The sequence below is a fragment of the Podarcis tiliguerta genome (genome assembly GCF_965153285.1).
Source record: "Podarcis tiliguerta genome assembly, chromosome: 8".
NCBI classification, from domain to species: domain Eukaryota; kingdom Metazoa; phylum Chordata; class Lepidosauria; order Squamata; family Lacertidae; genus Podarcis; species Podarcis tiliguerta.
This window is the reverse complement of record NC_139541.1, coordinates 60,944,629-60,972,380: the sequence shown is the minus strand read 5'-3', so window position 1 is coordinate 60,972,380 and position 27,752 is coordinate 60,944,629. Positions and strand designations below refer to the sequence as shown.

At 45.4% G+C, this 27,752-nt stretch overlaps 1 long non-coding RNA gene across 1 annotated transcript; it reads right to left on the bottom strand.

Annotated features, from left to right (window-relative positions):
* Positions 1-16,933: 16,933 nt before the first annotated feature.
* LOC310684933 lies at positions 16,934-27,502 on the bottom strand. Its single transcript, XR_014514982.1, has 4 exons — positions 27,208-27,502; positions 24,073-24,147; positions 20,492-20,557; positions 16,934-17,818 (listed from the first exon to the last, which is right to left on the bottom strand). It is a non-coding gene; the product is annotated as an uncharacterized lncRNA (long non-coding RNA).
* Between the last annotated feature and the right edge of the window lie 250 nt (positions 27,503-27,752).

The following is a 27,752-nucleotide window of genomic DNA, read 5'->3' as shown; positions in this document are numbered from 1 at the left end:
TGGATTGAGGATGTTGATTGATCAATTTTTATTGATTGATTATCAATTTTTTGATTTATCACTGCCAATTGTTCCAGAACTTGTTTCAGTACACCCTCAGCTCCTCCTGTTGCCATATCTCCCTCCTCTGATTTTTCAGGCTTTTCGGTTTCTACTTTTTGTGTCGCAAGCACAGCTGGAACTGATAATCTGCGTCCCTGAGTTAAAGTTGTTTGGACAAGCTGTGCCTGCTTTTTTGCTTTCTCTTTCTCCTTAGCTTCTTTAGCTTTGGCTGCTCTTGTCTTTCCTGCGCCACTCATCAGTCAATGTTCAAGGTCAAATGTTATAATCCCATGGGAAAGACAAGCTCAAATTTAAAAACAGTCCATTGAGAGAGGATAAACAGAAAACTTTTCCCTGGCCTCTATATTGCCAATATCCTCTAGGGGGAGTGCCACCAAAATTTTAGTGAGAAGAAGGTAACTTTCCGCCATTTAAAGTCCCTTTGTTCCAACTTTGAAAGCACCTTTAAAGGCGAATTAGTTCCAACGCACTAAGAAAAGAGTCCTGCAGAGCACTTTTAAACATGTAACAAAGTTCCAGCAAGGTGCCTGCAAATGTATCCACTTCAGCTAAATAAGCTCAAAATTACACTTTCCAGTTACAAAAGTATCTGGAGGTTTGCAACAGTTCCGCAGTTTATACAACTTTGCCCGGCCACCCGGGAATATGGAGTTAGAGTCTTCCCTTGCCCCTTGGGGGACCACTTCAGGTCCAATTTATGCTGTATTTATTCTTAAAAGGAAAGTTTCCAATGTGCACGAAAGTCCCAATTTAAAGCTTGAAAGCTTCTCTACTCACAGCGCTTTCCGCTCTTTAGATCATCTGCTTTGATCTTGCAAGCAGTGCCGGAAGACGGACTTCCTCTTTCTCGTCTCCCGTTTTCAGCCAAATTTTCCGAATTAATTTGTAGGATCTTAGGTCCTTACTCACGGGTTTGATGTTTCAGCCCGATGTTTCTTGGAAGAAGGATCAGCGCTCATCCGTGACAGCCGCGCGGCTTCGCCTCCGCAGAAAGAGCGATGAACCCACAGCACCGCTCCCCCTCCTTCACTCCGGAGCCCCTTACGGGGTTCCTTTCGTGATTTCGGGGTCGCTCCAGGTGCCCGCCGGGTCCCACGGCCACGGACTCACTCTGCCCGTGGTTTCTCTTGATGGGTTGTCGCTGCGCCGTCGCGAGCAACCCTTTTCTGCGGTGCCCCTCTTCAGAACTCGAAGAGGTCCGCCATCATCATTTAAAGCCCTCTTATAATACTTTCAGCTGCCATGGCTTCCGACAAAGAATCACAGGAAGTGTAATTTAAGGGCGCTGGATTTTGTAACTCTGTGAGCAGTGCTTTAAATGTATGGTGTGGATGCAACCCCCACTCGTCTCCTGCCCCCTTTTGTCCTCACAACAACCACTTGAGGCTGGATTTTAAACAAAATGGGAGATAGAAGAGGGAAAATATTGACGCCCTCCAGGCTGCAGTTAGCTGGAATGCAGGTGGTGCATCCGGCAGACTTAATTAGATTAGACCCTGCTAGGAGCAAAACGTACCAGGTTGCACACTAAGGGCTGCTTAGGAAGGAGGAAACTAGAATAAATGGTCCTATTTTATATGAAAATGGATGGGGGTATGTGTGTGTTGTTCAAATCTATCCCCAGCTGTAAGCACAACACACTGTTCCCTCATAAGGTAGTGGCTAAACAAAAATGTTGCACGCTAGATTTTGGATAGGTCACTCTGTCCTTATTTGGTCTCAACAAAGAAATGTCACACAAGTCTGCTACTGCCTCTCATATTTTGCAACCTTTTGGCCCTACTATTAAGGGTGTGATTGTTGTTTTCGCTCTGTGTGTGTGTACACACACACACACACACACAGAGAGAGAGAGAGAGAGAGAGAGAGAGAGAGAGATCCATTTACTGAGGAGAACACTGACAGCCATGGTTCAGTAATCCATTATCTAGAAGCCTCCAGGGTAGATGGCTGCAATGTACTGTCCTTTAAGAGTGTGGCAAAATTGCAGTTAGTGCAGAATGTGGCTGCTAATTGGGACTGGGCATTAATGACCCCATTATGCATGTGCTATGCCAGTTGCAGTGGATCCTAGTCAGCTTCCAATTCCCCTTCAAGTATTATGACCAGGGTGCTTGAAGACCTGGCTATCTCCACACACACCGTCTGACACATCAAGATCTTCAGTGGAAGAACTCCTACATGTGCCACCCAGTGGCGTAGCGTGGGTTGTCAGCAGCCGGGGCAAGGCAAGTAATTTGCGCCCCCTAACCCGTGGATTTGCGCCCCCTAACCCGTGGATTTGCGCCCCCTAACCCTAACCCACAGATGTTGCGCCCGGTGCGGGCGGCCCCCCCTGCACCCCCCACGCTACGCCACTGGTGCCACCCAAGATGATACTGTGGATACTGGAGAGGGAGACTTCTCAGTGGTAGTGCCTAGAGTTGCCATATTTCAAAAAGTAAAAAGGACACCCCCCCCCAAATTATCAAGCTTTTTTAAGGAAAACCTGGAAGTTGTTGCTTTTTTAGACAATCCCCCCCTTCTTTTTAGTAAAAGCTACAAGAATTTTTGAGTTTTGGAGCTTTTTAAGGCATTTCCCAGGACATCTGCCCAATTTCTGAAAAACAATCCAGGACGCCATTTTCAGAGGCAAATTCCAGGACACGTCCTGAAAAATCAGGATGCATGGCAGCCCTAGTCGTGCCAGAGCTGTGGAATGCTGCCCCCGCTAGAAAAGTCTGCCTGGCATCTAAGGTATTATTGTGTCCGTGCCATGGAAATGTCTTTTTTTAAATTTTCCTGAGCTTTATAGATGCGTTTTTGATCCTGCTGTCTGTTCTGTGCTGCTGAAACAAAAAAAGAAGTTGTGGCTTTTATTTTATTTCTCTTTTGCATTTACATCCTTTCTGTAAACCACCCTGTGAATGCGACACAAGGGCAGTATAAAAATGCATGCAAGAAATAAGCCTTGCATCTGAGGATGGGGGCTGTTGTTCACAAAAAAAAACATCTGCAACAATACATCTTTCAGCAGGCCAGACACCAAGTTTGCAGGTGGTCCAAGCAAGGAGCCCACAGATTACCTGTGGGGAGGGAGCAGTGAGAGACTGCTAAGGTCTCCCCACTCAGGGAGCAAGTGGTTAGAGGTATGTTTTTCTCCCTTGTAATGTTAGAACTTGTGGACTTCCAATGAAGCTGAATGTTGAAAGAAAGTACCATATTTTCCGTGTATAAGACTAGGTTTCCCCCCTAAAAAATAATGTCAATAATTAGCAGGCGTCTTATACACGGATACATCTCCCCCCATTTTCTTAAATCTGAATCCCCCAAAATAGGGGACGTCTTATACATGGGGGCGTCTTATAGATGGAAAAATACGGTACTTACTCAAAGTGGGCATCTCATGGGCATCTAGGTGGGCACTGTGAGGGCAGTGTTGTGCTAGGTGGGCCTTTGGCCTGATCCAGCCAATTCTTCTGATTTCATTTCATTTCACTTTTAATTTGTATGCCGCCTTTCTATATTACTATTCACAAGGTGGTTTGCAAGCTGTAGAAACAACAAAATACCGGTATACAACAAAGATCACACACCTTATAACAATCAGTCAGTAGGGCACGAGATTCTTAATCTCGGGTTGTGGGTTCAAGCAAAAGATTCCTGCATTGCAGAGGGTTGGGCTAGATGACTTTCATGGTCCCTTCCAACTGCACAATTCTATGACTATTCTAATACAAAAAAGTCATAGTAAAACATAACTCTAAAATAAACAACTTATATCAAATAATGTTCAGCAATCTATTGGAATATAATAATACACAATAAAATTTAATATCAGCAAATAAAAATTAAACGGAAAGTCACTCTTAACAAGTACACTAAATAATTACTAAACTGTGATCAGTAAAAATAAAAGCAAATCACAATGCATAAAATACCGCAATACATACAAAACCATGTAACAGGATCAAACTGAGAAACAAAGGTGGGATCTAGACACATATAAAAAAACCGCTGTGAAAATGCTTTTTTAAAAAACACGTTTTGAAAAATATATTGAATTTGCCATAGCTCACCATCGCCATCTAGTGTTCCATTTGTATATTGCACTTTACGACACACTTAAAATGTTTTATTTGTAGTTGTATAGCTGAGTCCTTTGGACATACAATTCATAAAATTATTTTTTAAAATATATATATATATATCCCTGAATCCTCTTCTCTCTCCCCACCTGCTTCTACTGTTCTTAAAGTCATGGTCTGGAAAAAGGTTTCTAGGGCTGGAGGGTGGAGGCAGAGACAGAGGTGGAAAAATCCATTGCCTGATGGCCAGCCCAAAGTCTCTCTCCCCTTATGTTCTTATGGGGAATCTTGTCAGATTAAATAGTTTCAAGAAAGATCTCAGTTAAACAGTTTTGTCCTGCCAGGCAGTTAGGGATGGCTCAGTCAGCTATTGTTGGGCAATAGTAGTTTTTTACTACTATCTTTTTCTGTTCATATATAAACCACACTTTCATATAAACGACCAGAAGGGGGGATAAAGACTAAGAAACACAGTATTACTGTGCCACTGTTAAATGCTGGCTTTAGGATTTAAGACTGGGTTTGATTTATTTAATAACTTGAACAGTGTGTGCGTTTGACTCCCAATATAGCACTGTTAATTGCCTTGAGGATTCATTACTGGCTGAGATGGGAGAGTAGAACGTTAATTAAATTAAACAAATAAAACTTCCAGGCATGATAAAACTCCTTGTTAAAAGTTCAGCACTGGAAATGTGTGCATTCTGCCTTGTGCCCATAAAATACCTGGCTTACCTGTTTCTGACAGAGGAGGGGTCAAGGCTTCATCACACCTTGACAAAGCGCACTCTAGCAAGCTAGGCTAGTCATCTTGCCAGATAGCAGCTATCTCAGGGAGTTTGGTTCTCTTTGGAAGTCACTGGCTGTTCATTGGTATTTTGTAATATTTACATTCATTTACAAATATACAGGTTGTGCTTAGCTGGAGGAACACAGCTTAATTGCTCTAACAGCTATTTCATATCAATCTCTAGGGCAAGGGTTGCTAACCTTTGGGGGCCTGTGACGCTTTTGGGATTTTGAGAAAGTGCTTTGGGGGCATAACATCAGCACAACTAAAAGGGGAGGGGTGGGAAAAGGCAACTCATAGACCCAGTGCTTTTTTCTGGGGGTACGTAGGAGTACACATACCACTAAATATTTTGTGAGTCAAAGTTTGGCCTCATTGAGGGACAGTATTTCAATATGAGTAGGAAAATGAGAGTACCCCTAAACTTTTTTTTATGGGGGAAAAGCACTGCATAGGCCCCAAATGTTCCAGGGAAAATGGGCCATCCTGTTTTCTCATGCAAGAGCACAGGGACCAGTGCTTTCCCCCCAAAAAATAATGTTTAGGGGTACTCTCATTTTCCTATTCATATTGAAATGCTGCCCCTCATTGAGCCCAAACTTAGATTCACAAAATGTTTAGGGGTATGCGTCCCCCCAGAAAAAAAGCACTGACGGACTATTTTGGGTGATTTCACACAGCTCGCCAAAACATGCATTTTGGGGTGCTGTGCAAGCATGGCCCCGAAAAAGCATGTTTTTGGGGTTCTGTGTTCTCACACAGGTCATGTGACTTGCATGAATGGGAAGACACACATCCAGATTATGGGATTCAAGATGTTGGAGGGCATGGGAACTCAGTAGGGAAGATGGGGACAAAACTAAAATGAGTTGGCTCTGCCTCTCATTGAGCTCTGGCTGCCCCTACTGTTGGTCTCTCTGCTTTCCTCCCGCCAGTGTCCATGGGCACCAGCCACATGTGAGGCAAGATCTTAACTTACCTTGAGATGCCCCAAAGCAGCAAAACAGAACCAACCTTGAACCAGGCCTGTCCAGGCTCCTGTGTGGAGCTGCACTGTTTCAGAAGGGCTGCCTCAGAAAATCCCAAAAAACATAGCTGCCCATGCTGTATTTCAGAGCTTCCGCTATTTTCCAAAGCACCCTTGTGGAATAGCATCTGGCAGACGGAGAGCCTGCTCACTCGTAACGAAGTCGATACAGTATTGTTTCTCTAGGTCACAACAACACTGGCCGCCTACGATTCCGTGCACCGGACTTTCCCAGCTGGTTTCATGGATGTCTGGGAACAAACAAAACATCACCAGCTGATTACCACTGCCGGCCATTTTGTGGCTGCCAGCAGCTGACCACGTCCAGATTGATTGTGCGGAGCAGCAGAGAAACAATCTCCATGCAGTGGGCGGTTTGTGTAGCCGTGATTTATACTCCCCTGACTCTCCCCCATTTTCACCTCCCCTTATGCAGTTTTATGTGTTTTGGCCTCATCATTAGCTAAATATATCATCTCCCTGTTTACTTGGACAGCAGGTGCTTTGATTCTTTTCGAGCCGTCGCTTCTCTCTGCGCCTGCCTCTGCCTCTCTTTTCCCAGCTCCCCCTTTCCTCCTGCAGATGCTTGACAAAACTGGCCACTGGTAAGAAAGAATAGCAAGCAATGCCGCCTGCCACCTCGGTGGCACCCGCAGCTCCCAGAGCTTCCAACAGCTCTTCGGGGCTCTTCTTGCTGCCAACTCACCTGTGACCTTTTAGCTCGCTTCAAGGTGTGCGCCATGTACTTGATGCTTCAGAGGTTTCGTGTGGGTTTTTTCCACCCACCCCCGCCTCCAGAGGATGAGCCTCAGCTGCGCTGTTTCTTCTCTTGTTGATATTCCCCCCCCCCCAAATGTACTGATGCTGCCACCATCAGTATTGTTTTTCATCCCCCCTCCCTTGCATGGCACAAGTAGAAGGCTGCAGAAACAGATTTAATCCAAGCTCAGAAAACAACAACAGGTGAGCTCTGAGTAAAAACTCCTCTGCTCTGCTTATTAAATGCAGGAGGCGGGGGAAGGTTTCCAGAGTAAGGGCCGCATTCCTTTCTGAGCAACCTTCTGAGGGCCACATGCCAGGGGTGGGCAGCGCCAGAAGCAAAAGCTTTGGCTTGTTACCTTTGGACAATAGGCTGTTATCTATGCAGTCAAACACCTCTCTCTATTCTCCATCCAGCCAAGCAGGCTGGCACTATTTGAGTTCAAGGATTATTCCAACCAGGCAAAAGCACCTCAGATGTGAAGCAGGACCAATGAAGGGCGTGGCCTGGGGAGAGTTCCAAGGGCTGTAGAAAGAGTCCTGGGGGGCCACATTCAGCTTGCCGGCCTGAGACTCCCCACCTATGAAATTGCCCTGAAGAAGGGCCACCTGTTTGACCTGAAACATTTCACTCCGAACTGCCTAACCTTCCAGATTCGGAATAAATCCTGCTCCCTCGCCTTGTTGTGCCACATTGCTTTTGAGAGCATCCTTTCTCCCCTGGATGTTTGCTTCTCTCCTGACCATATTGAATATGCCAGCTCAAGCGCTAATGGTGTGTGGGTGCAGCAGAACATATTTCTCCATCGTGTCAGAGCAGTTTGAGGTTGGGAGACCGTGACAAAGACACGACAACAGGCCTGGAGAGAGCAGAAATCAATCAAGGCTGTCCCCCTCCAGCCTCTCCCCACGAGCACCGATTAGCATTTTAAAAAGCAACTATGTGAAGATATACAAAACACCAACAAGGGCTGGAGAAGGAGAATATTCTGAGCATATTAGGCTGGGAAGAGACAGTGCCCTACGATTTCTACATGTCGTGAGCCATGTGGATAGGGTGGTCAGATGGCGAGGAGGAGTCTGACCCAGGGGAAGGTCCCAGTAGACTGGGATTTGGGGATCAGGAACCCCAAGAGGGGTCTGATCTGGGGGAGGCAGCAACCTGAGCAGAGGAGACATGGACCCCAGGAAAGGGCAGAGCAGGTTGCCAAGGAAACTGCCCCCCTCTGTGTAATGAGATATGCCAAGAATTATGTCACTGTCAATTGCAGTGGCTCATGTGGCTCCCCCTGCTGATGAGGAGCCAACTTTATTGGGAGAGGTGCCGGGGGGGGGGTGCATGACAGTGAACTGGCCCCCGCCAACTCTGACTCCCAAGGGCACAGGTGCAACTGTGCCGACACACACAGGCTTTGCACGCTCAGCCTACACAGAGGAGTGCCTGCTGGCTTGCCTGGCCCTGTGACTTGGAAGATGTACCACTCAAATACTTTCAAAAGGAGAGCGCAGGTGGCATGCCAATTGTTGGAACAGCGCCTTAGCTCCTGCTTAGGCATGTATCTTACAGCTCTGTGCTGTGACTCATGACTTTGTAGCCTGAAGGTGGGCCCATGCTGGGACACCCAGCGGAATTCTTAAATAAAACCTTTAAATCTAACCACTCTGGGGAGACTTCAGGTTCCAAGTTTGACAGTGGAAGCTGGGAATCTCCCAATTATCCTGAACTCTCGCCCTAGGACAGCATCACACATCCCCACACTCAGCCCAAACACAACCATGGTGGGCAGGGGAGCTTGCCCTCATTGTGCTCTGAAGCTGCCATGACTGTTTATAGCTCTAAGGAGAGAAGTGGGGAATCCAGCACCCAGGAAGTCCAGCCCACATTCCAATTGCACGGAAGAACCAAGTAGCAGAGTCAGCATTGCCCTAGAGCAGGGATGGAGAAACCTCTGGATATTGCTGGACTCCCAAGTCCCATCGGTCCCAGGCATCATGGCCGGGGGTCAACCATCAACGATGATAGGAATTGCAGTCCAACAGCGTTTGGAGGGCCGCATCCCCTGCCCCAGAGGAGCTCCCCCCCCCCCATTCACACAATATATCTAAAGCGCATGGCTTCTACCAAAGAATCCTGGGAATGGTAGTTTGGTAAGGGTGCTAGGAATTGTAGCTCTAGAGGTATAAACTACAGTTCCCAGCATTCTTTGAGGGGAAGCCATGGGCTTAAATGTATGGTGTGGATTTGGGACTCAGGACTCAGCTGTAAGCAACTGCCAAGCAAAAGCTGGAAATCATCAACCTGAGAATATTGCAATTGCCCCGCCGCACATTCTAAGCAAGCCAGCATGGCTCCAGCCCTATGCATGACTATGACTTTCACACACCAAGTGAAGATCTGGCTGTCTAGGAAATTTAGCATTCTAAGTTTGTTCATGTTGGAGTTTATCTGTGCTTGAGTTAATTCCCATTTCTGCTACCTTGTATTACTTTTATATTGTTAAAAATTGTTTTGTAATGGTCTAAGGATTGGAAACAAAGAAAGGAATCTGAATCTATTATTGAAAAGCAGGAACACAAAGCAGGAACACCAGCTTCACATGGTACAGTCAGCCCTGGACCAAATCTCTTTGTTTAAACCACCCTGTTTCCCATTTTGTACTCTGGCTAGCTCAGGTATCGCCACCTGCCTGATCTTAGTTCTCCTCCAAACAGCTCATACACTTCTGTTATAAGCCTGAGTGGATTTTTTATAAAAACACACTACCCACCTTGATTTATTATTTTGCCCCCATCCATTTAATGGCCTGCTGTTGTGACCCAATATAAAATCCAACTTTATAATCCTTCCATATATACTGCTTGACTCAGCTGGGGTTGAGAAACCGGTGGAAGGTTATATTTGCTATCACTACATAACAGTTTACAATTGAATTTCTTACTTTGGTCTCAGCTTTTTATATATTTCTGCCCACTGGGGAGCCTTTGTCTGAGCGCAAGCAGGGCTGCGATAACAGCAAGAGATAATCATAGGAGGAACTGGTGCTGATGCAATCAAAGTCCATTGGTATGGAGAGGATCCAGGAGGGGGGCACCAAGGAGAGGTGGGCAGGATTAGGCCCAGTTCAATTACTGAGTGCATCCCAGGCAGGGTGGCAGGGAGAGAGGCCACAAGAGCAACTATTACAAGGGGTGCCATGGGATCTGTAATGACTACAAGCCTCAGAGTTCAATTTTCTCAGAGGAAGCTAAGTGGGAAGCTAAATCTCTCCAGGGAAAGCCTTCAATGAAGACTCAATCACACACTCCTATGCTCTTTTGGCAGCCATCTTCGGCACCAGCCAGCTTTATAAACACCAGCCCCACTCAGAAAAGCACCAAGGAAAAACACTGCCATGGGGTGGCCAAATATGGGCAATGCAGATGGAGGGGTTGCTGAGGACCCGGTGAAGGGCTCAAGCGGGATGTGGGGGCCTTTGCCAGGATTGGGCTGGTCTCCATGACAAGAGTCACGTTCTCCACCTCCCTCTCCACATCTGTGGACGCCTCTCTCTGACACTTCCATGGCACCTGTCATGCTGCCCATTCTGGTACTGTCAGCTGCTGGGAGCAGCTCTGACTTCCCAGAAGGGGGGTTATTCCACCTCTCAGGAGGCAGAGACACCACCCCCATCACTTAGGTCTAGAATGAGCGGAAAGCGAAGAACAGATGGTTTGGTCTACTACGCATACCGAGAGACTGTAGAAACACTTACTGCCCTAAGTTGTGCCCACCCCTTTCCTATATTTAGAATACCAAGGAGGTGTGACAGTGTTGGATCAATGTCTAAAGCTTCGGCAGTTAGAGAGCCTGCCTTTATTGCAGCTGTATTTATCATGGAAGTGACAACGTTTGCAGGTGAGTCCCGCCTTCCCACCTACAAATTCACCAAGGTAGCTTGAAGTTACAGAAGTCTGATTTGCCTTTTCTTTTACTGAACATAACTAAGGTTTAACCATCCTTTATTCCTATTTTTAAAATTTCTTATTTCATGAGACCCCCAAAGAGTAAGGAACGCATTTCCATGTCCAACAGCTGCTTGCGTGCTCCAATATATTTTGAAAATGAATTCCAGGTAGCAGAGCTTCCAGATGACCTGTTTATTTCCTCTCATAATTTTTTTTATAATGCAACAAGAGGGGGGGGGGACTCAAATCTATATAAAAACAAAAGCAGAAAAGTGTGTGTGTGTGTGTGTGTGTGTGAGTGAGAGAGAGAGAGAGAGAGAGAGAGAGAGAGAGAGAAACATGTATAAGGGGGAAAGGAAAGGAAGAAAAAAGCAAGAAAAAGAAAAGAAAAAGAGCTTCAGGTTCTCTAGCTGTCAGTTACGTAAGAATTATTCAAAACATTCGCTCCACGATAACAGCCAACTATTCTACTTTCTACAAACCAGTATTTTTTCACTCTTCAAACCCAAATATCATGTGTCAGTTTTCCTTTTCACACAAGAAGTCCGAAAGTGGTTCCCAATTAATAATATTGATTTTTCTCTAATTAAATGTATTAACTTTGCCTCCAACAATTTCAGCAACCATACATCCATATTAAATAATGGTAAACCTTTCCCTCTTTGCGCAAATAAGAGTTTCTCTGTTGTGATCATATATTGAGATAATATTCCATAATCCTTTTATGATGATGTATGCAGTGGAACACACTTAGTTCTGTATCTTCAGTTTACACTTTCTGTTCTATTTGCCATATTTTTCCAGCCTTATCTAGTATTGACTCCTTGATTTGCATTTCTTCCATTCTTTTTCCAAAAAGAATGCCAGAGATTTAATAGCTTCATCCCCTGGGATTCCTCCAAATCATAGGTAGAACACTCTTTCTCTCTCAGTTCCATTAATGTCTGATTATCCAGGTACCTCTCCATCTCTCCATTTATAACTTCATTTTGTTTTCCAAAATCTCAGCTTTATCATTTAGTTGCTTCATCTCTCCATACACTTGCATAGTGGGCTCTTCCATTTCATCAGTTGTTCCTTCTAGTTTTGCCATAGTTTCATCTCTCAGTCCTGCCAGGTCTTTGTCATCTCGAACCTCTGTGTCATTTCTGATTCTGTTTTCCATTTCATTCATCCCTGATTCAATTTCATTCCTTATTTCATTCATTTCTGATTTGAAATATTTAATTTGTTCAGCAAATATCTGCTGAAGAATGCCAGCAGTAAGCGGGGTATCCAAAGTTGCCTTTCTGTTTGTTGAGCATTCATCCCAATTTATCTGCAGAAAGGTTATGGGGAAGTTAGACAATTTCTGGCTGTTTATTTATTCTGCTTTGTTGGCAGGGACGTTAGACCATGCGGTATCAAGCAAATATTATCCAGCACTTTCTAGTTCATGTTCCCATCACTTTCCTTATTGCAAAAATACCACATAAACTTTAATTTGTGCAGCTTGAACTTGCCAGTCTGTGATTGAATCCCAACCAAAATAGTGACACAGTCTGGCAACACCTTCCTTTAAACATTCCAGCTTTATTATTTATTTATTTCACTAATAAATGTATACACCACTTGATTGTAAAAAAAGCCCCATGAATTTTGAAGGACAGCCTGGTTCTGGTTAACATATTATTTTGGAAAGTGTGAATTAGGTAAGTTTGCTTGTATATACAAACTAAGTAAAATTTTCCCCCTGCCGCTAGTAAAAAAACCAGAGAAACAGAATTGGGGGAGAGGGAGATAAGCCTATCCCTAGAAATTTTGCACAACTGTCTTCTTTCACTCTTCCACCATAAAAAATAACTTACACCCAATGATGCGGTTAGGTCATAGCCGGCAAGTGTCCCTTATTTGAAGGGAAAGTCCCTTATTCCAGCACCATGTCCCGCTGCTGTCCCTTATTGATGGATGTCCATTAAATGTCCCTTAAATTTCAAAGGAAGCAGCTCCTCTCCCTCCCTCCCTGATGGCCAGGGAGGAGGGAGGCTCCAACTGTGTTGCTTGGCTGTGTTGCTCACCCGATAAGAAATCTAAGAACGACTGGGGGGTGGAGCTTGCATGCTTGTGTGTGGCTAGTTAATGCAAGCTGAGGGGGTTTTTGAATGCTGGACGCCATTTGGTTGCACGTGCTGCTGCAAACTTTGCAGTGCAAAGCCAGGCCGGGGAGCCATCTTAAGTTGAGGCTGCATAGGCCTTGTGGTGCATGTGATTTAGATTCTAGTCAGTTGAACCTCTGGTTACAAACAGTGGCATAGCGTGGGGGGTGCAGGGGGGGCCGGCCGCACCGGGCGCAACATCTGGGGGTTAGGGTTAGGGGCGCAAATCCACGGGTTAGGGGGTGCAAATTACTTGCCTTGCCCCGGGTGCTGACAACCCACGCTACGCCACTGGTTACAAAGTTGGTTGGACAGTGTTCTTGAAGCTACCAGCATGAGTTTGACCAGACTGCAGGAGGACAGGAAGACTGGAGTGCCTGGAACAGGTGAGGCTGCTGGTCCCTTATTTTCAAGTCTGTAAGTTGACAGCTATGGGTTAGGCAATTCTAGACTCTGGGCTATTAGTCTAACCAGTGTGCGCATGCGTATACGTGGACAAACGCCGGCTCTGTCAGCCTGAAGCGAGATGAGCGCCGCACCCCACAGTCACCTTTGACTGGACTTAACTGTCCAGGGGTCTTTTACCTTTACCTTTAACCTCTTTAGATAGCAACATGTATTCCTCCACTGACTTCAAAATGTGGTCAAGCACACCTGTCGCTCTGGGGCCCTCTCTGCCCATTCTGCTGACTGGGGTTCCTGCTTTCTGCCCCCATCTTGCCCTGATGCTGGCACCTCTTGCACCTTCCTAGACCATCGCCTCCAAATCATGAATGAGACTCCTTGTTTTGGTTGTCTGCCAGCTGTCTCTCCTATGCTTTACGCTCTCTAATCCTTTTCTGTGGCGCAAACAATCAGTTTGTTCCGCCAGAAGTCAGCGCGAGTCACTTCATATTAACATCAACCACAACCTCAGGTGGAAGCTGTGATCTACTTTAGCCTGCCCCAACCTGCTGCCCTCCAGATCAAGAAGCAAGCGAGACATTGGAGAGTGAGGAGATAATGCTAGACTACATGGAAAAACAGTCTCACCCAGTATAAGGCAACCCCCCTATATTCCTGTTCCCCCATACCATATTCCAGTCCAATGCCAAATACCACAGAGCCAGCCAGAAGGCTGCAAGCACGGCAGACTGCTCCATGCAACCAACTTACTTCAACAAGGGCGGGGCACAGACTGAGGCCTTTTATGCCTCTGCCGCCCAAGGGGGTGGAGCCTTGAGGAGGCTCCACCCCCTTGTAGAGACCGTCAGAACCTTAAAGGGCCAGTGCTCTGGCCTTGAAGATGGGCACTCCCCCTCTGTTCCATAGCCTCTCTCCTGGTATGCTTCCTGTGCTACTGGACCAATCATGTGCAGGGGAACACATTTGGCTCCTCAGGGGAAGGTGCCTGTGAAAGTCCTGTCTTAGGCCCTGGGGTCTAGGAGGTTATTCTGGGTGCTCCCTTCTGACAGCCGCATTCACAGTCAGCTCAGAGCCCTGAAGTGGACCTGGCTTGTCATCTGGAGCCTTTGCAGCTTCTGACTCAGTGGGTTGTATCCAATTCTAATTCTACCCAGAGTAGACCCATTGAAATGACTCATTAGAGAGTTAGTGTAGGCTGGTGGCTAAGAGACTGAGCACCTCTGATATGGGTGGTGTTAGGCAAGCCACTCTCTCTCAGCCTCAGTCCCTCCCCAACTATCTCAATCCCCCTTCTGGGTAGATGATATTGATGTGCCTGCCTTGCAGGGCTGTTATAAGAATTTCAGCTAGATAATGCACATCTCTTTGAGCACTTGGAAGCACTATACTAGGGTTGCACAACCTTTGGGGGCACATTTGGAAATCTAAGGAACTGTTGTGGGAACCCCAAAATATCCATTTCTCAGAAGAAAAACTGGTGATCCTCCCCCGTCCCCCCCAAAAAAACCCAGGCAAAACCCACTGGGACTGGTAGGACAGAAGACAGGGCACCCAACAGGTGGTACCAGAACTAATGATAGGCAAAGCAGGTGAGAGCAGACTATGGTTGGTGATGCAGTGCCCAATTTGCCCTAGTGGACTGGTCTCCACTCCTGTCAGGTCTACTCACAGACCTATGTACCCATCCACCTTCCTCCCTATCTGACTCTCCCCCCTTTCTAGTCTTAGATACTGCCGCTCCCCTGCCCTCCCTCTCTAAAAGGCTGGCTGAGGAGCATAAAGTCCTGGTCAGATGAGAGGTGCTTCAGCAAATGGAGCTGCTAATGCAAGCGCTGATGGAATTAATTTCAAAGAGGAGAACAAGCCTTCTAATATTAGCAGCACTATAGTTCAGTTTTTGCAAGCTCTTAAAAATCACAGCCATTTCTCAGAGCGGCTGCCACAGAAGATCCTGCCAAGAGGTCCCTTCGTTTGCGCCTGCGCAGCAGCCTCCATTCTTCCCTGGGCTGTTGGATCCGAGACCTTCTTCTCACACTTGCGTTTAAATTGCACGTGCGATTTGTATGACGTGAGCTTGTAATTTACATGCCAGAAGGTGAATCACACACACCCAGCAAGCTGTTCAGGAATGACTAAGCTTGATGCGTACACTCTGCAACACCAATGGCTATACGTATGTTTTTATTTTTGCAGCCGTTGCACTGACTGCTCAATTTGTTCTTAAGAATAGTGTTAACGTTAACGACGACAAACCTTCTCCACCAGCACCTCACATTCACACACTTGCCAGCCTGGCCTGACATACACACTAATACTGCTGATACAGCCCTATGTTGAGAAAATTGTGTTGTTTTTATTTTAAAGTCCAGGTTGTAACAGAACATTAAATTTCATGTGCAGCTGGCCTGCTCTCAACCTTTGAGGCCGCATGGATGTAAAACAACAGATGGACGTCAGCCGGCTGTTCTAGCTGGGAAGACTTTGAAGCTAATAATAATTGTAAACATCCCTTTTCATCTTCTTTTAATCCTCATAATCTCCTTTACTCAGAAGCCCAGATTGTTGTTTGCTCTCTGTACCAGGTTCCCTCCTCCCAGTGTGGCCAAACCCACATTAGCTCAGGAGATCTGCTTTGCTTGCTGCCGCTGAGCCCTGAATGTGGCTGTGATTCTATTTGCATGATGTTTTGGTCATCACCAGTGTGGCATAGAGATTAGATTTCTGACCATTAAAAAAACAAGCAAGTTCCCAGCTCTCATTGATGTGGATGGATCTGTTGAAGAATGTGCAGGATCTGAAATGGTTTCCAAAGTACTAGCACCTTTGCATGGCTTACTTTCATTTCAATGGGGTTGGGTTGAGCTGCATGTTAAGTAGTGGGGATATGATACAATCATTTGGATTTCCCCCCCTCAAGTATCATAAATATATTTGGAAGGTGGAGCATTCAAGTAGTATTCAAGATAAACTGGTGGTAGAATCTGTCAGGAGGTTCAAAGAGCAGCACAGGGCTGTTTACAAAAGGGCTTTTAAACAGCACTGCACAACTGTCTGAACCCCTTATGCAATGAAACAATCGGAAGGTCACTTTAAGTTCCCTTAGAAGCCCTTACCTGCCACATAGATAGATACAGATATAGGTATAGATTCATTAAAAATACACTTTAAAAAGCTTTTTTGTACTTTTGTAAAACTTCTGGGCTCCCCTAAGCCTTCCTCTCATTTCATTAGCCCTGTTTTGGTGGAGAAAGCCAGAAGGAGTCTGAGGAGAAGTAAAACTGCATGAAGGAATCACATCGTGTGCTGTGTCTATGGCTATAGGCCTCTCATTATCCGCCTGCCTTGCACTATGCTTAGCAAAGTCCTCATGTTTTCCACCAGCCTGGTATTGCTCAGGCCGAATCAGTCTAACTCTTTGGAAATCTATCCGCTTTCGACCCTCCAAGGAGATGTAACAGACCCTTGACAGTGAGATGATATTGATAGCTTTGTCAAGTCAAAGATAACTGCTTTGAACAAACATTTAGGATAGAAAGAGACGTTAGCTCCTCAGCTCAAGGGCAGTCGGCTGGATAGATGTTTTGTACAGAATTCGATAGCTCAATGTTTGTGAGGGCAAAACATATACTGAAAAAGGGGTGGAGGGATCTGGAACCAAAAATGAGCGGGTGGTGTAAGGGTTGAGCGTCCTACTGCTTTTCTGCTCCTATGCACCCCTCCAGAAACAGTTCTGTTTAAAAAAAAATCTTTTAAAAGGAGCATGGGGTAATGCTACACATTATCTTTTTGTAATTTCTCATTTCGTCCTGAAAGATCTTTCAGTAAGTCTCTTCAGATCTATCACCAGGCCTGGGGAGAAAAACAGCAAAGCACAAACAGATCAACTTTAATCTAAGGAAGCTGATGTAGGTTAGCATGTTTCCAGGGGCACTTCCCAATTGTTATTTTGTGGGTGGGATTCAGCTGCAAGCTGGCAAATTCAGGTTACTCGGTTCAAGTGGATTTGGTACCCTTGCGCAACAGACCCGCTCCCCTCCTCCACGCTATTAAGAACCATACTATTATTATTTATTTGGAGAAAGAAAAATAACGGGTTAATGACCCTCAGAGCCCCTTCCAATTCTGCAATCCTATGAAATGCACTGGGAAGTTGAGATAACAATTGCTTGATGTGATGTTGTATAACCTCCCTACAAACAAATCAGAATGAACGCTCAATAAACAGGTCGAAGAATCATAGAATTGTAGGGCTAGAAAGTATCCACAAAGGTCCACCCCCTTCAGTCTGTAACAGAAAGCCATCCAAACTCTGTTCAAAAACCTCCAGTCTAGGTGAGGCCACCACCTGCCAAGGTAGTCTCTTCCACTGTCAAACAGCTCCTACCAACAGAAAGTTCTTCCTAATAGTTAATCAGTATCTTCTTTCTTGCAATTTGAATCCTGACTGGTTTGGGGCCTACCCTCTGGAGCAGTTCCATCTTCCATGTGTCAGCCCTTCAAAAATTTGAAGATGGTGATAATATCACCTCTCAGGCTTCTCTCCAGGCTAAACAGACCCAACTCCCTCAACCGTTCCTCATATGACTTGGTTTCCAGACTCATTCCAAGTCACCTGGAAGTGATGTGTCTGTTAGACAAAATTGCATACAAAAGTGCTGTAGATTAGGAGAAGCACACTAAAACAATGATGAATTTTCATGAGGTCTTAATAATAATAATAATAATAATAATAATCACAAATCGGTGGAGAAGGTAGTAAGAACATGCTGGACCAGGCCAGTGGCTCATCCTGTCTAGTATCCTGTTCTCATGGCAACCAACCAGATGTCTCTGGGAAGGCCACAAGGAGGACCTGAGCTCACCAGCACTCTGCAGTTTCCAGCAACTGGTAATCAGAAGCACACTGCCTCCAACAGTGCAGGTAGAGCATTGCCATCATGGTTAGTAGCCACGGACAGAAACAGAAGCTGAGAGAAAATGAAATGGACAGAATCACCCATCACTGCTCAAGAGGAAGACAATTGTCAAACTGAGAATTCTGAATGCCTTGGTGAGGCTGCTCCTTCTGATAAGCCCATGAACATGGCTTGGCACATGTAGGGGCTCCATATATAGACCAGAGCTCCTGCCCACATGAGCACCTAAATAAATAATAATAATAATAATAATAATAATAATAATAATAATAATAATTTTTATACCCCGCCCTTCCTGGTTTAAAACCCGGGCTCAGGGCGGCTAACAGCAACTATAAAACATTGATTAAAATGCGACTTAAAAACAGCATAAAACACAACATAAATGCAGCATCAATATCAATAAAATTCAGAAATCCAGGGGTCAATTTGGGGAGAGGGGAACCCCCAGTCAGTAGACATCAAATGATCACCAGGCCTAAGTGGCCAAGTTGGTCCTACTAGGGCCAGCTAGGAGACCAGGGAAGAATTTAAATGTGGGGTCCGAGAAAGGGACTAGTGAGGCAACAGGTTTTTAAAAGTGGGAGTGTAAATTGGCTGACTACCTGACAAACCTGGCCCCACGGCCTTTATCTGCCCTTTCTCCAGCAAGTGGGAAGGGATTGTTTGAGCACACCAACTGTTTGGGGCCTGTCACGGATGTTTTGAGGGTCATCCATATTTATGACACTGCAGAAGTGAGTAATAATTACAATAATCCAATCTGGCTAAAACACACGGCCATCTCTAGCAGCAAATGTGTTTTTGATTTGTGGCTTTAATTTGGGATTGGCTGGCTCCGGTTGTGTGCTGTTCATACATGGCGCTTAGTAAATCCATCACACACACACAACTTCTCTACTTCACACTAAATCCAAACCTCTGAAGGAGTCTTTTCTAAGAACAACCACCTGCCCATCAACTCATCATCCCTGTGTTGTCTGAGAGCTCCTTAATCTGTTGAAAGCAGATTATTTCTCTCGCACTGTCTGTGGGAGCTGGTGGTGTATTTATTAAAAAGGAAAAAAAAAAGAAGCCTTTATTACTGCTGCTGGTAGTTCTATTTCCCGTTTCTCCCTCTCCCCCTCCTCTCCCCTCCACTTCCCTTGTCTGCACCTGCAATTAATGGAACAAAAGAAGGTTAATAAAGAAAAGGGCTCCTGCAAAGGGCAAGCTCCCAGAAGTGGGAGGTTTTAATTAATCAGATGTAAATTGGGATATGTCTTAATGAAAGAAGCCCAATCAACCCTGTTGCTGGAGACATGCTGGGAGGAGGATTCCTTTTACGATGGCGTTTTGTCAAGAGAAGGAAGGGAACAAGAATGTGAGTTGCTCCAAGACTGCACAATAAAAGTGGGTCTGCACTATAAAAGTGGATTAAAGCAACCTGTTGCCTGAATGCAACAAATCCACTTTAAAGAAGAAACAGACTTTGTTGCGATTAGGAAAGTGACAGGGAAATGCATTGAAAGGTGTGGAATAATAAACAGGAAGATGTGTCAACATCCTACAGGCAAACCAGGATGAATGTTTATTGATGTATAATCTTCCTGCTAAGGGATGAGGTTGACGCTATGGTCTAAACCACAGAGCCTGGGGCTTGCTGATCAGAAGGTTGGTGGTTCGAATCCCCACGACGGGGTGAGCTCCCGTTCGGTCCCAGCTCCTGCGCACCTACCAGTTTGAAAGCATGTCAAAGTGCAAGTAGATAAATAGGTACTACTCCGGTGAGAAGCTAAACGGCATTTCCGTTTGCTGCTCTGGTTTGCCAGAAGCGGCTTAGCCATGCTGGCCACATGACCTGGAAGCTGTCTGCGGACAAACGCCAGATCCCTTGGTCCATAGAGCAAGATGAGCGCACAACCCCAGAGTAGTCCACGACTGGACCTAGCAGTCAGGGGTAAAGGGACCCCTGACCATTAGGTCCATTCGTGACTGACTCTGGGATTGCGGTGCTCATCTCGCTTTATTGGCCGAGGGAGCCAGCGTACAGCTACCAACTACCTTCCCGCCGGAGCGGCACCTATTTATCTAATTGTACTTTGATGTGCTTTCGAACTGCTAGGTTGGCAGGAGCAGGGACTGAGCAACGGGAGCTCACCCTGTCGTGGGGATTCGAACCACCGACCTTCTGATTGGCAAGTCCTAGGCTCTGTGGTTTAACCCACAGCGCCACCCGCGTCCCACACAAGAGTCAGGAGTACCTTTACCTTTAACCTTCCTGCTAACAAATCTGTCAGGAGCAGGCCAGCAGTAAGTCATACCATGCATGTTGGAGTGGAGTCTTTATTAGCAAGATCATGTTCTGCACAGGAGTGTCAGGCCTAATGAACACAGCAACTCACCTCCAGTAGGTCTTGCCCCCATGGAGCAGTCCAGGCAGGGAAGCAGAGCATCATGAAGCCACTTGCCTGCAAGAGGCATGATTAGAGTTAAGGACACATTCCAGCCAGGCAAAAAATAATAATCTCAGGGTGTGATACATAGCCAGTGAGAGGGGGCGGCCTGGGGAGAATTTTGAGGGCCATACAGAGAGGCCTAGAGGACCACATTTGACCCCAGGTCCTGAGGTTCCCCAGACAAAGTGTAGGTGCTGACCTTTAAAGCCCTAAATGGCTTTAGCTCTGTGTACCTGAAGGAGCCTCTCTACCCCCATTGTTCAGCCCAGACACTGAGGTCCAGCTCTGAGGGCCTTCTGGCGGTTCCCTCACTGTGAGAAATGAGGTTACAGGGAACCAGGTGGAGGGCCTTCTCAGAAGCTGTGTCTGTCCTCTGAAACGCCTTCCCATCAGATGTCCAGGAGATAAACGATTATACGACCTTCCATAGACATCTGAAGGAGCCCTTTATCAAGCAGCTTTCAATACCTGATTTTTTATTGTTGCTGGATCCTGAAGCTAGGGTCACATCTACATTGTAAATTTCAAGCACTCTTATAACACTTTAACAGCTTGGCTAGCAGAACCAAGTTTCATACATGGGACCCTGCTGCTCCAAGACTCCCTAGGACTCGAAGGGGGACTCTTTTTCCCCCTGAATCTGTGCCCTGCTCACTGGCTGGCTGAAGTTGGCATGGCAGACTACATCCTTGTGTCTGGACTGGAGCCACCACCCTTAGCAAACTACAGTTCTTTTGACGTGCTTTAAATGTATGGGGTGTTCACAGCCTGAATCTTTAGCCTTCCTCTTTCCCCGCCCTCGATCAGAACTGCTGATCAGGCTCTGGAAGACAGATTTAGGGGTCTGAGACAACGGGTGGTTTCTAAGTGCCCTGTGAGGTGTGAAGCAGGATCGGATAAAGTGCTCGTACTCACCCAGTGCATTAACCCCTGTCTTGGAGCTCTTTGCAGTGAACAATTCACAGGCATCAATTACCTAATTGGTACTCTGCATCTAACCTTCGTTAAGAGGAGCACCTCCGCTGCCTCACTCCCGCTGCAAGCCGTTCTCGGTTACCAATTTCCCCAGCTAAGCAAGAAGGACCAGCTTCAGGTCTGAGTGGGCCCCAAGCAAAGTGCCTTCTATTCACTGCCAGCATTGTGACCCTGGGACATAGGAAGCTGTCTTACCCAAAGCGATGCTATTGATAGGGTTGCCGTATGTCTGGAATTTCACAGACATATCTGGAATACTGCAGAATGAAGCAGTGTCTGGTCAGAAATCACTAACATGTCCATGAAAATCCAGACGTATGGCAACCCACGTTGGCAGTGTCATTTTTGGCGATTTTTCTTAAGGCAAAACTAAAAAAATCTCCCCACCCCCCAAAAAAGTTCAACAACTGTTTGAAACCCTAGCTACTGAGGTCCATCTAGGTCACTGTTGCCCACACTGACAGGCAGCCAGTCTCCAGGGTTTGAGGCAGAGGTCCTTCTTAGCTCTACTTGGAGATGCTGGATTGGAGCTGGGACCAGTTGCGTGTTGTGCATGTGTTGTATCCACTCAGCCACCACAGGAAGCTCATTTTCTTAGGAACATGGCATCATGAACTCTATGGGGATGTCATAAAGTGGATGGGCAGATCCTGAGGAGAATTGGGAGGAGATAAAGGAGGTGGAACTGGACAATCTGAGGAAGGGCCCTAGCAGGATGGGGGAGGTGAAAACAGGGGCCCAAGAAATGTCTGAGCCTGCTCTCCTTTCTTATGGTTCTTTATCTTATTGATTGATTGATTGATTGATTGATTGAATTTATATACTGCCCTATACCCGGAGATCACAGGGCAGTTCACATAAAAAGATCACAGTATATAAAATAAAAATAAAAGCAACAACCCAATAATACCCATTCCCCCATAAAAAAGAGCCACATTTTAAAAGGGTATGGGATGTTGATCAGGTCAACCAAAGGCCTGGTTCAAAAGGAACATTTTTGCCTGGTACCTGAAGTGTATAATGAAGGCGCCAGGCGAACCTCCCTGGGGAGAGCATTCCAAGGACGGGGAGCCACTGCAGAGAAGGCTTGTTCATGAGTTGCCACCCTCCAGACCTCTTGAGGATTGGCCAGCCCTTCAAATGGAGGGCTGTCCTCTCACAGCTTTTCAAAATGGAGGTCGCTAGGGCAGCTAGTAGCTGATTTATGGCCTTCTCGGTAGTGGTGCCCACCCTGTGAAATACCCTCTCACCAGATTTCAAACACATAGGCAACTACATGATTTTTAGAAGACATTTGAAGGCAGCCCTGTAGAGGGAAGCTTTTTGTGTTTTTAATATTTTGCTGGGAGCCACCCAGAGCAGCTGGGGCAACCCAGTCAGATGGCTAGCATATAAATATTATCATCACCATCATCACCATCATGTTGAGCAGCTCCACGCCATTAAAACTTTGCCTGCTGGCTTGCACTACATTTCTACACACGTCTACTCAAAAGTAAGTCCTATAGTGTCCCATGGGACTCACTCTCCAGTAAGTTGGTATATAACTGTAGACTTATGTCCCAGAGTTTCACAGAGGGAAACGGGGTCACACCCATGCCATGTATTTAAAGCACACAGCTTCCCTCAAAGAATCCAGGAAACTGTAGTTTGCTAAGGGTTCTAGGAATTGCAGCTGTGTGTGTGGAAAACTACAGTTCCCAGGATTCTTTGGGAGGTGGTGTGGAGAACCGTGACTGTCAAAGCGGTATGATGTGGCTATGACTAGAGTCAAGTCTGTAATATTCCTAGTCTCTCACCAGGGCTTGTTTCCCAGCTCAAGGTTGTCCTCCCTGCCACTCCTCCACCTCAACAGATTACTCCATCTGCTTCATGCTATATTCATGTAGTCAGAAACTGCTGGTCCTTCACTATTTTAAAAGTCAAGTAGGTGTTTGTTCTTTAGGTTAAAGACATGCTAGGAAAAGCATAATTCTCCTGCAATCTGTTACTGGCAATTTAAAAAGCATCTTGCCAGCATGTGAAATTGAGGCATGGACAGATCAGCCTATTTTCCTTCTGTGGCACTTGCACACACATTCATCCCTGGAGTCTGCTCCAACCTATTTTCCATGGATATTTTTAAAACAGCATCAAACATCTGCATTTAAATTGCATTTCTCTAATATATGCATTTTTGAATCTGTTTTCTCCTAAAATAGGCATTTTGCATACATTTCACCCCTCAAATGCATATTTTTGTATGTTTTCCTCTAAAATATACATTTTATATGCATTTCCCCATAAAACAGGCATTTTTCTATGCAGGTTTTATTGAGAGAGAGAGAGAGAGAGATAGAATTTGTAGTTATCAATCTGACTGATAACTGCACTGTGAGCCACATATAAATTCAGGAGCTAACCATCACTAAATAGACAAAACAACAATAATTGCTCTTAAAGGAAAGAGCTTTTAATAGTACTTGCTATTTTAAAATCTGCATTTTAAGAGATTTGTTTTTACATCATTTTCATTTTATTAGATTTTAATTACTTTTAAACTACTCTTTTACCTTTTATATGTTTTTAGGTATCTGTGTTTTATCCATGCTTGTTTTATTTATTGTGAGTCCTCTTGAGTCTCAGTTCTGGGAATAAAAGTGGGATATAATATAAATTAACAAATATATCATATATAATAATAATAATAATAATAATAATAATAATAATAATAATAATAATAAAGAAATACAGTAATAAATAGTATGGAGAATTTTGATATTAGCATAATTGAAATAAGAAGGGATACAGCAACTTTCTGCATCCTTGTATGCAGGTTTAAACGATATACACGTTTGCAAGCAATTTCTCCTAACATAATGCATTTATTGTCTGAAATAGATGCATTTTATCCTTCACTTCCTTCTTCCCAATATGTGCATTTTCACACACTTTCTTTGGACAACTGCATTGCAAAGATAAATAAATAAATGCAGAGGCATGCAAATCTCCAAGGATAGCCGTGTTTCATTTCACATATTGTTTCAGATGGTGCAAATTCGTTAGGTCCGCATTAAAATCTGAAACTAAACCTGTGGCTGTGGACTAATGGGTACTGAAGTCCCACAGCATCCAGAAACCCACAGGTTCTCTCCCTATGTCCTGCTCTTCTACCTCTCCTGCTTATTTCAGTGGGGCTCATGAAAGACTCCTTCCCCGTGGATTGTGGCCCATGTTAATTAGCATGCGGCAATGGATGCTGTTTGGACCGTCTGCCTCCAGTGCCAGAACGCCACAGTCCAGCCCTGTGCATCCTGTTGGGATTTCTAACATTTCCTGATACTTGTTTTGTTGCTCAACTAAAAAGCCACAAGCGCTCTCAGCTCAACTGGGGGTGCCCATCACAGCTTGTTTGCAGATAAGAAAGGTTTGTGGATGTTCCCAGGCACTGGAGGCGGTTCTGAGGCTCTGTGCTTGGAAGATGAGAGGAGGAAGTTAGCTGTGTGTTGTCAAACATTTGGTCGTTGGAACCGACTCCCTTGGTCGAGATCTCTTTGTAGCAGCAGCCCTCCCCTCCCCCTTGGTTTATCCTTCTTGATGTCCTGGCACTTAAGATGTCTATGGGGATGCAACTGTGTCGATATGCCTTCCATTCTCAGCGGGCCTCCCTCTTCTGAAGGCCTTAAGATCATTCCCCACACGACGTCGGTTTTTTATAAACTCAAGGAGGACGAAGAGCAGGCATGCGGGACTGGATGATGTGCTCCCCCTCCCTGCAAACAGTCTGCATCCATCATTTATCCACTCACAGGACTGCCCTTCATTCAGGCACTAGCCAAAGATTTATCAAGTTCAGGGCCATAGCCAGAAACATAATGTGGTGGTCTCACTGGGACATGGGAGGAGCTAAGGCAGAAGGGCCAGAACTGCTGGTGGATTTTCATTAGGGCTTTAAAAGGGGGGAGGAAAAAAATCATGGAGAACTGAACTGAAGACCGGAAAAACAAGAGACCAAAAAACCAAATCCGACAATTTCATCCACTTCTCGTAGCTGGAGAAAGATGCTTATATAACTTAACAATATTTAATTCCTTATTTGTTTCACATGAGTATGCATCAGAGCTTCACAACAACCCTGCATGGTTGGTTCGGCTGAGAGATAACCAGTGGTTTAGGTTTGGCAATTTGGCTTCAGAGCCTGGCAGGGATTTGAATCCTGGTCCTTCCAGCTCAAACATGTATCTCAGACCTGCCAAGTGCCAGTCCCAGAGACAGTCCCAGGTTTACAGAAGCCATCCCGGTTTCTGATTTGATCCTGGAAGTGCCCCCTTTTCCTTAGGATGATGCCCCTGTTTTCATCAGAGAATGTTGGAGTTATGCAACCGACTGAGCCAAGGAGATAAGTAACTATACAACCTTTAGAAGACATCTGAAGGAAGCCCTGTACAGTATAGGGAAGTTTTGTAATGTTTTATTATGTCTTTATATATGTTGGAAGATGCCGAGAACGGCTGGGACAACTTAGTCAGATGGGCAGGGTATTTGTTGTTGTTGTTGTTGTTAAATATGATTCACCTATGTTGAAATGTTGGAGGGTATGGTATCTATGCAATGTTGAGAGCCAGGTTCACACATGGCGCTAAGCCATGGTTCACATAGGGGCCTAGAGGTCTTTCTCCGGAGCCCAGGAAGTCTCTGAGACCTCCCACTCACTGTCATGAGCTGGAGACTGGCTATCTTTTTCTCCCTTCAACAGCGCATAGTGCTGAAGAAGTTAGAAGAGTGACATGCTTTCCCACTTCCTCTTTCAGCTGGAAATGGAAGAGGCAACATTACATTTCAGTCACTGGCCGGCAGGTCAGGAAATAACATGCTGATAGTGGGGGGAAAGAAATCTTTTTTTAAAGGGACCTGGTGTGAACCAGAGAGCTTTATTATACTAAGAGCTGTTTGGATTTTTATTTTTTTTATTACAAACCTCATTATTTTTTAAAGAAAAAAAGATCCATCAAAAATGTACCAGGAAATCTGTATTGCCTGCTGTTCGGTTAAATGGTTCCCATCTTGTTGTTAGATGCTACGAGTCAATTTATCAGACAAACTATGTATCTGTGGAACAACTGCTTTCATGTCAGCTGCCCCCTGGGCTGCCAGGCAGAGAGGAGTATGCTTTGTCAATTTGTGGCCATCTGTGCTCATTTTCTTTCTTTTTCTTTCATACCTTCTATTTTTTATTTATTTACTATTTTTATCTCCAAGCAGCATTCGTAACTCTCTCCCCCGCCCACCTCCATTTTATCCTCACAACAACCCTGCAGTGTAGGTTAGGCTGAGGGATAGTGACTGGCCCACGGTCACCCACCAAGCTTTGTACACATTTGAATCCCGGACTCCCCAGCCTTAGTCTAGCACTCGTCACAGTGTCCCGTTTAGTCATGCTAGCCACATGACCTGGAAAGCCGTCTGTGAACAAACGCCGGCTCCCTCGGCCTGAAAGCGAGATGAACACCATACCTCACCATACCTTTGACTGGACTTAACCGTCCAGGAGTCCTTTATCTTTACTTTTTTACTTTAATTTAAAAGTTGAGTAGATGTTTGTTAAAGATACACTAGAGAATACACATACACACACACACACACACACACACACACACACACATATATATATATCTCAATATGTTATCAACAGTTAAAATAAATCTCACCTGCTGTAGCATATGGAACGGCTGTCTGTGCTCCAAATAAGGCCTTGTTGCTCATGCGGATGCATTTATATAGGCATGTGACTGACTGACAAGGTGCAGGTGCTTGTAATTCAGTGGTAAATTCCATTCAAAAGGTCCTCTGTTCTATCCCTGGCATCTCCAGGTAGTGCTGGTCAAGTTACTGAAACCTTGGAGAGCCCCTGCCAGTCTGTGTAGATAAGAATTTCCCAACCTGGTGTCCTCAAGATGCTGACAAGCTACAACTCCGTGACACCAAGCCCTGATGCTTGGTCCACCAAACAGTGTCTGGCAGCTGCTCTCCAGGATTTCAGACAGGGACCTTCCCCAGGTGCATCAGGAAGATGCTGGGGATTGAATCAGAGACCTTTCTCCATGCAGAGCATCTGTTCTGCACTTGCATTATGTGACCTCCTTCCTTTCCAGGTCTTACACAGCTGAGATCCTGGGTCACTGGAGGCTTTGCCTGTTGTGAATGGAGAAAGAGAACATGAAATGATTTAGGACTAGCCCCATTCCTTTCGCTG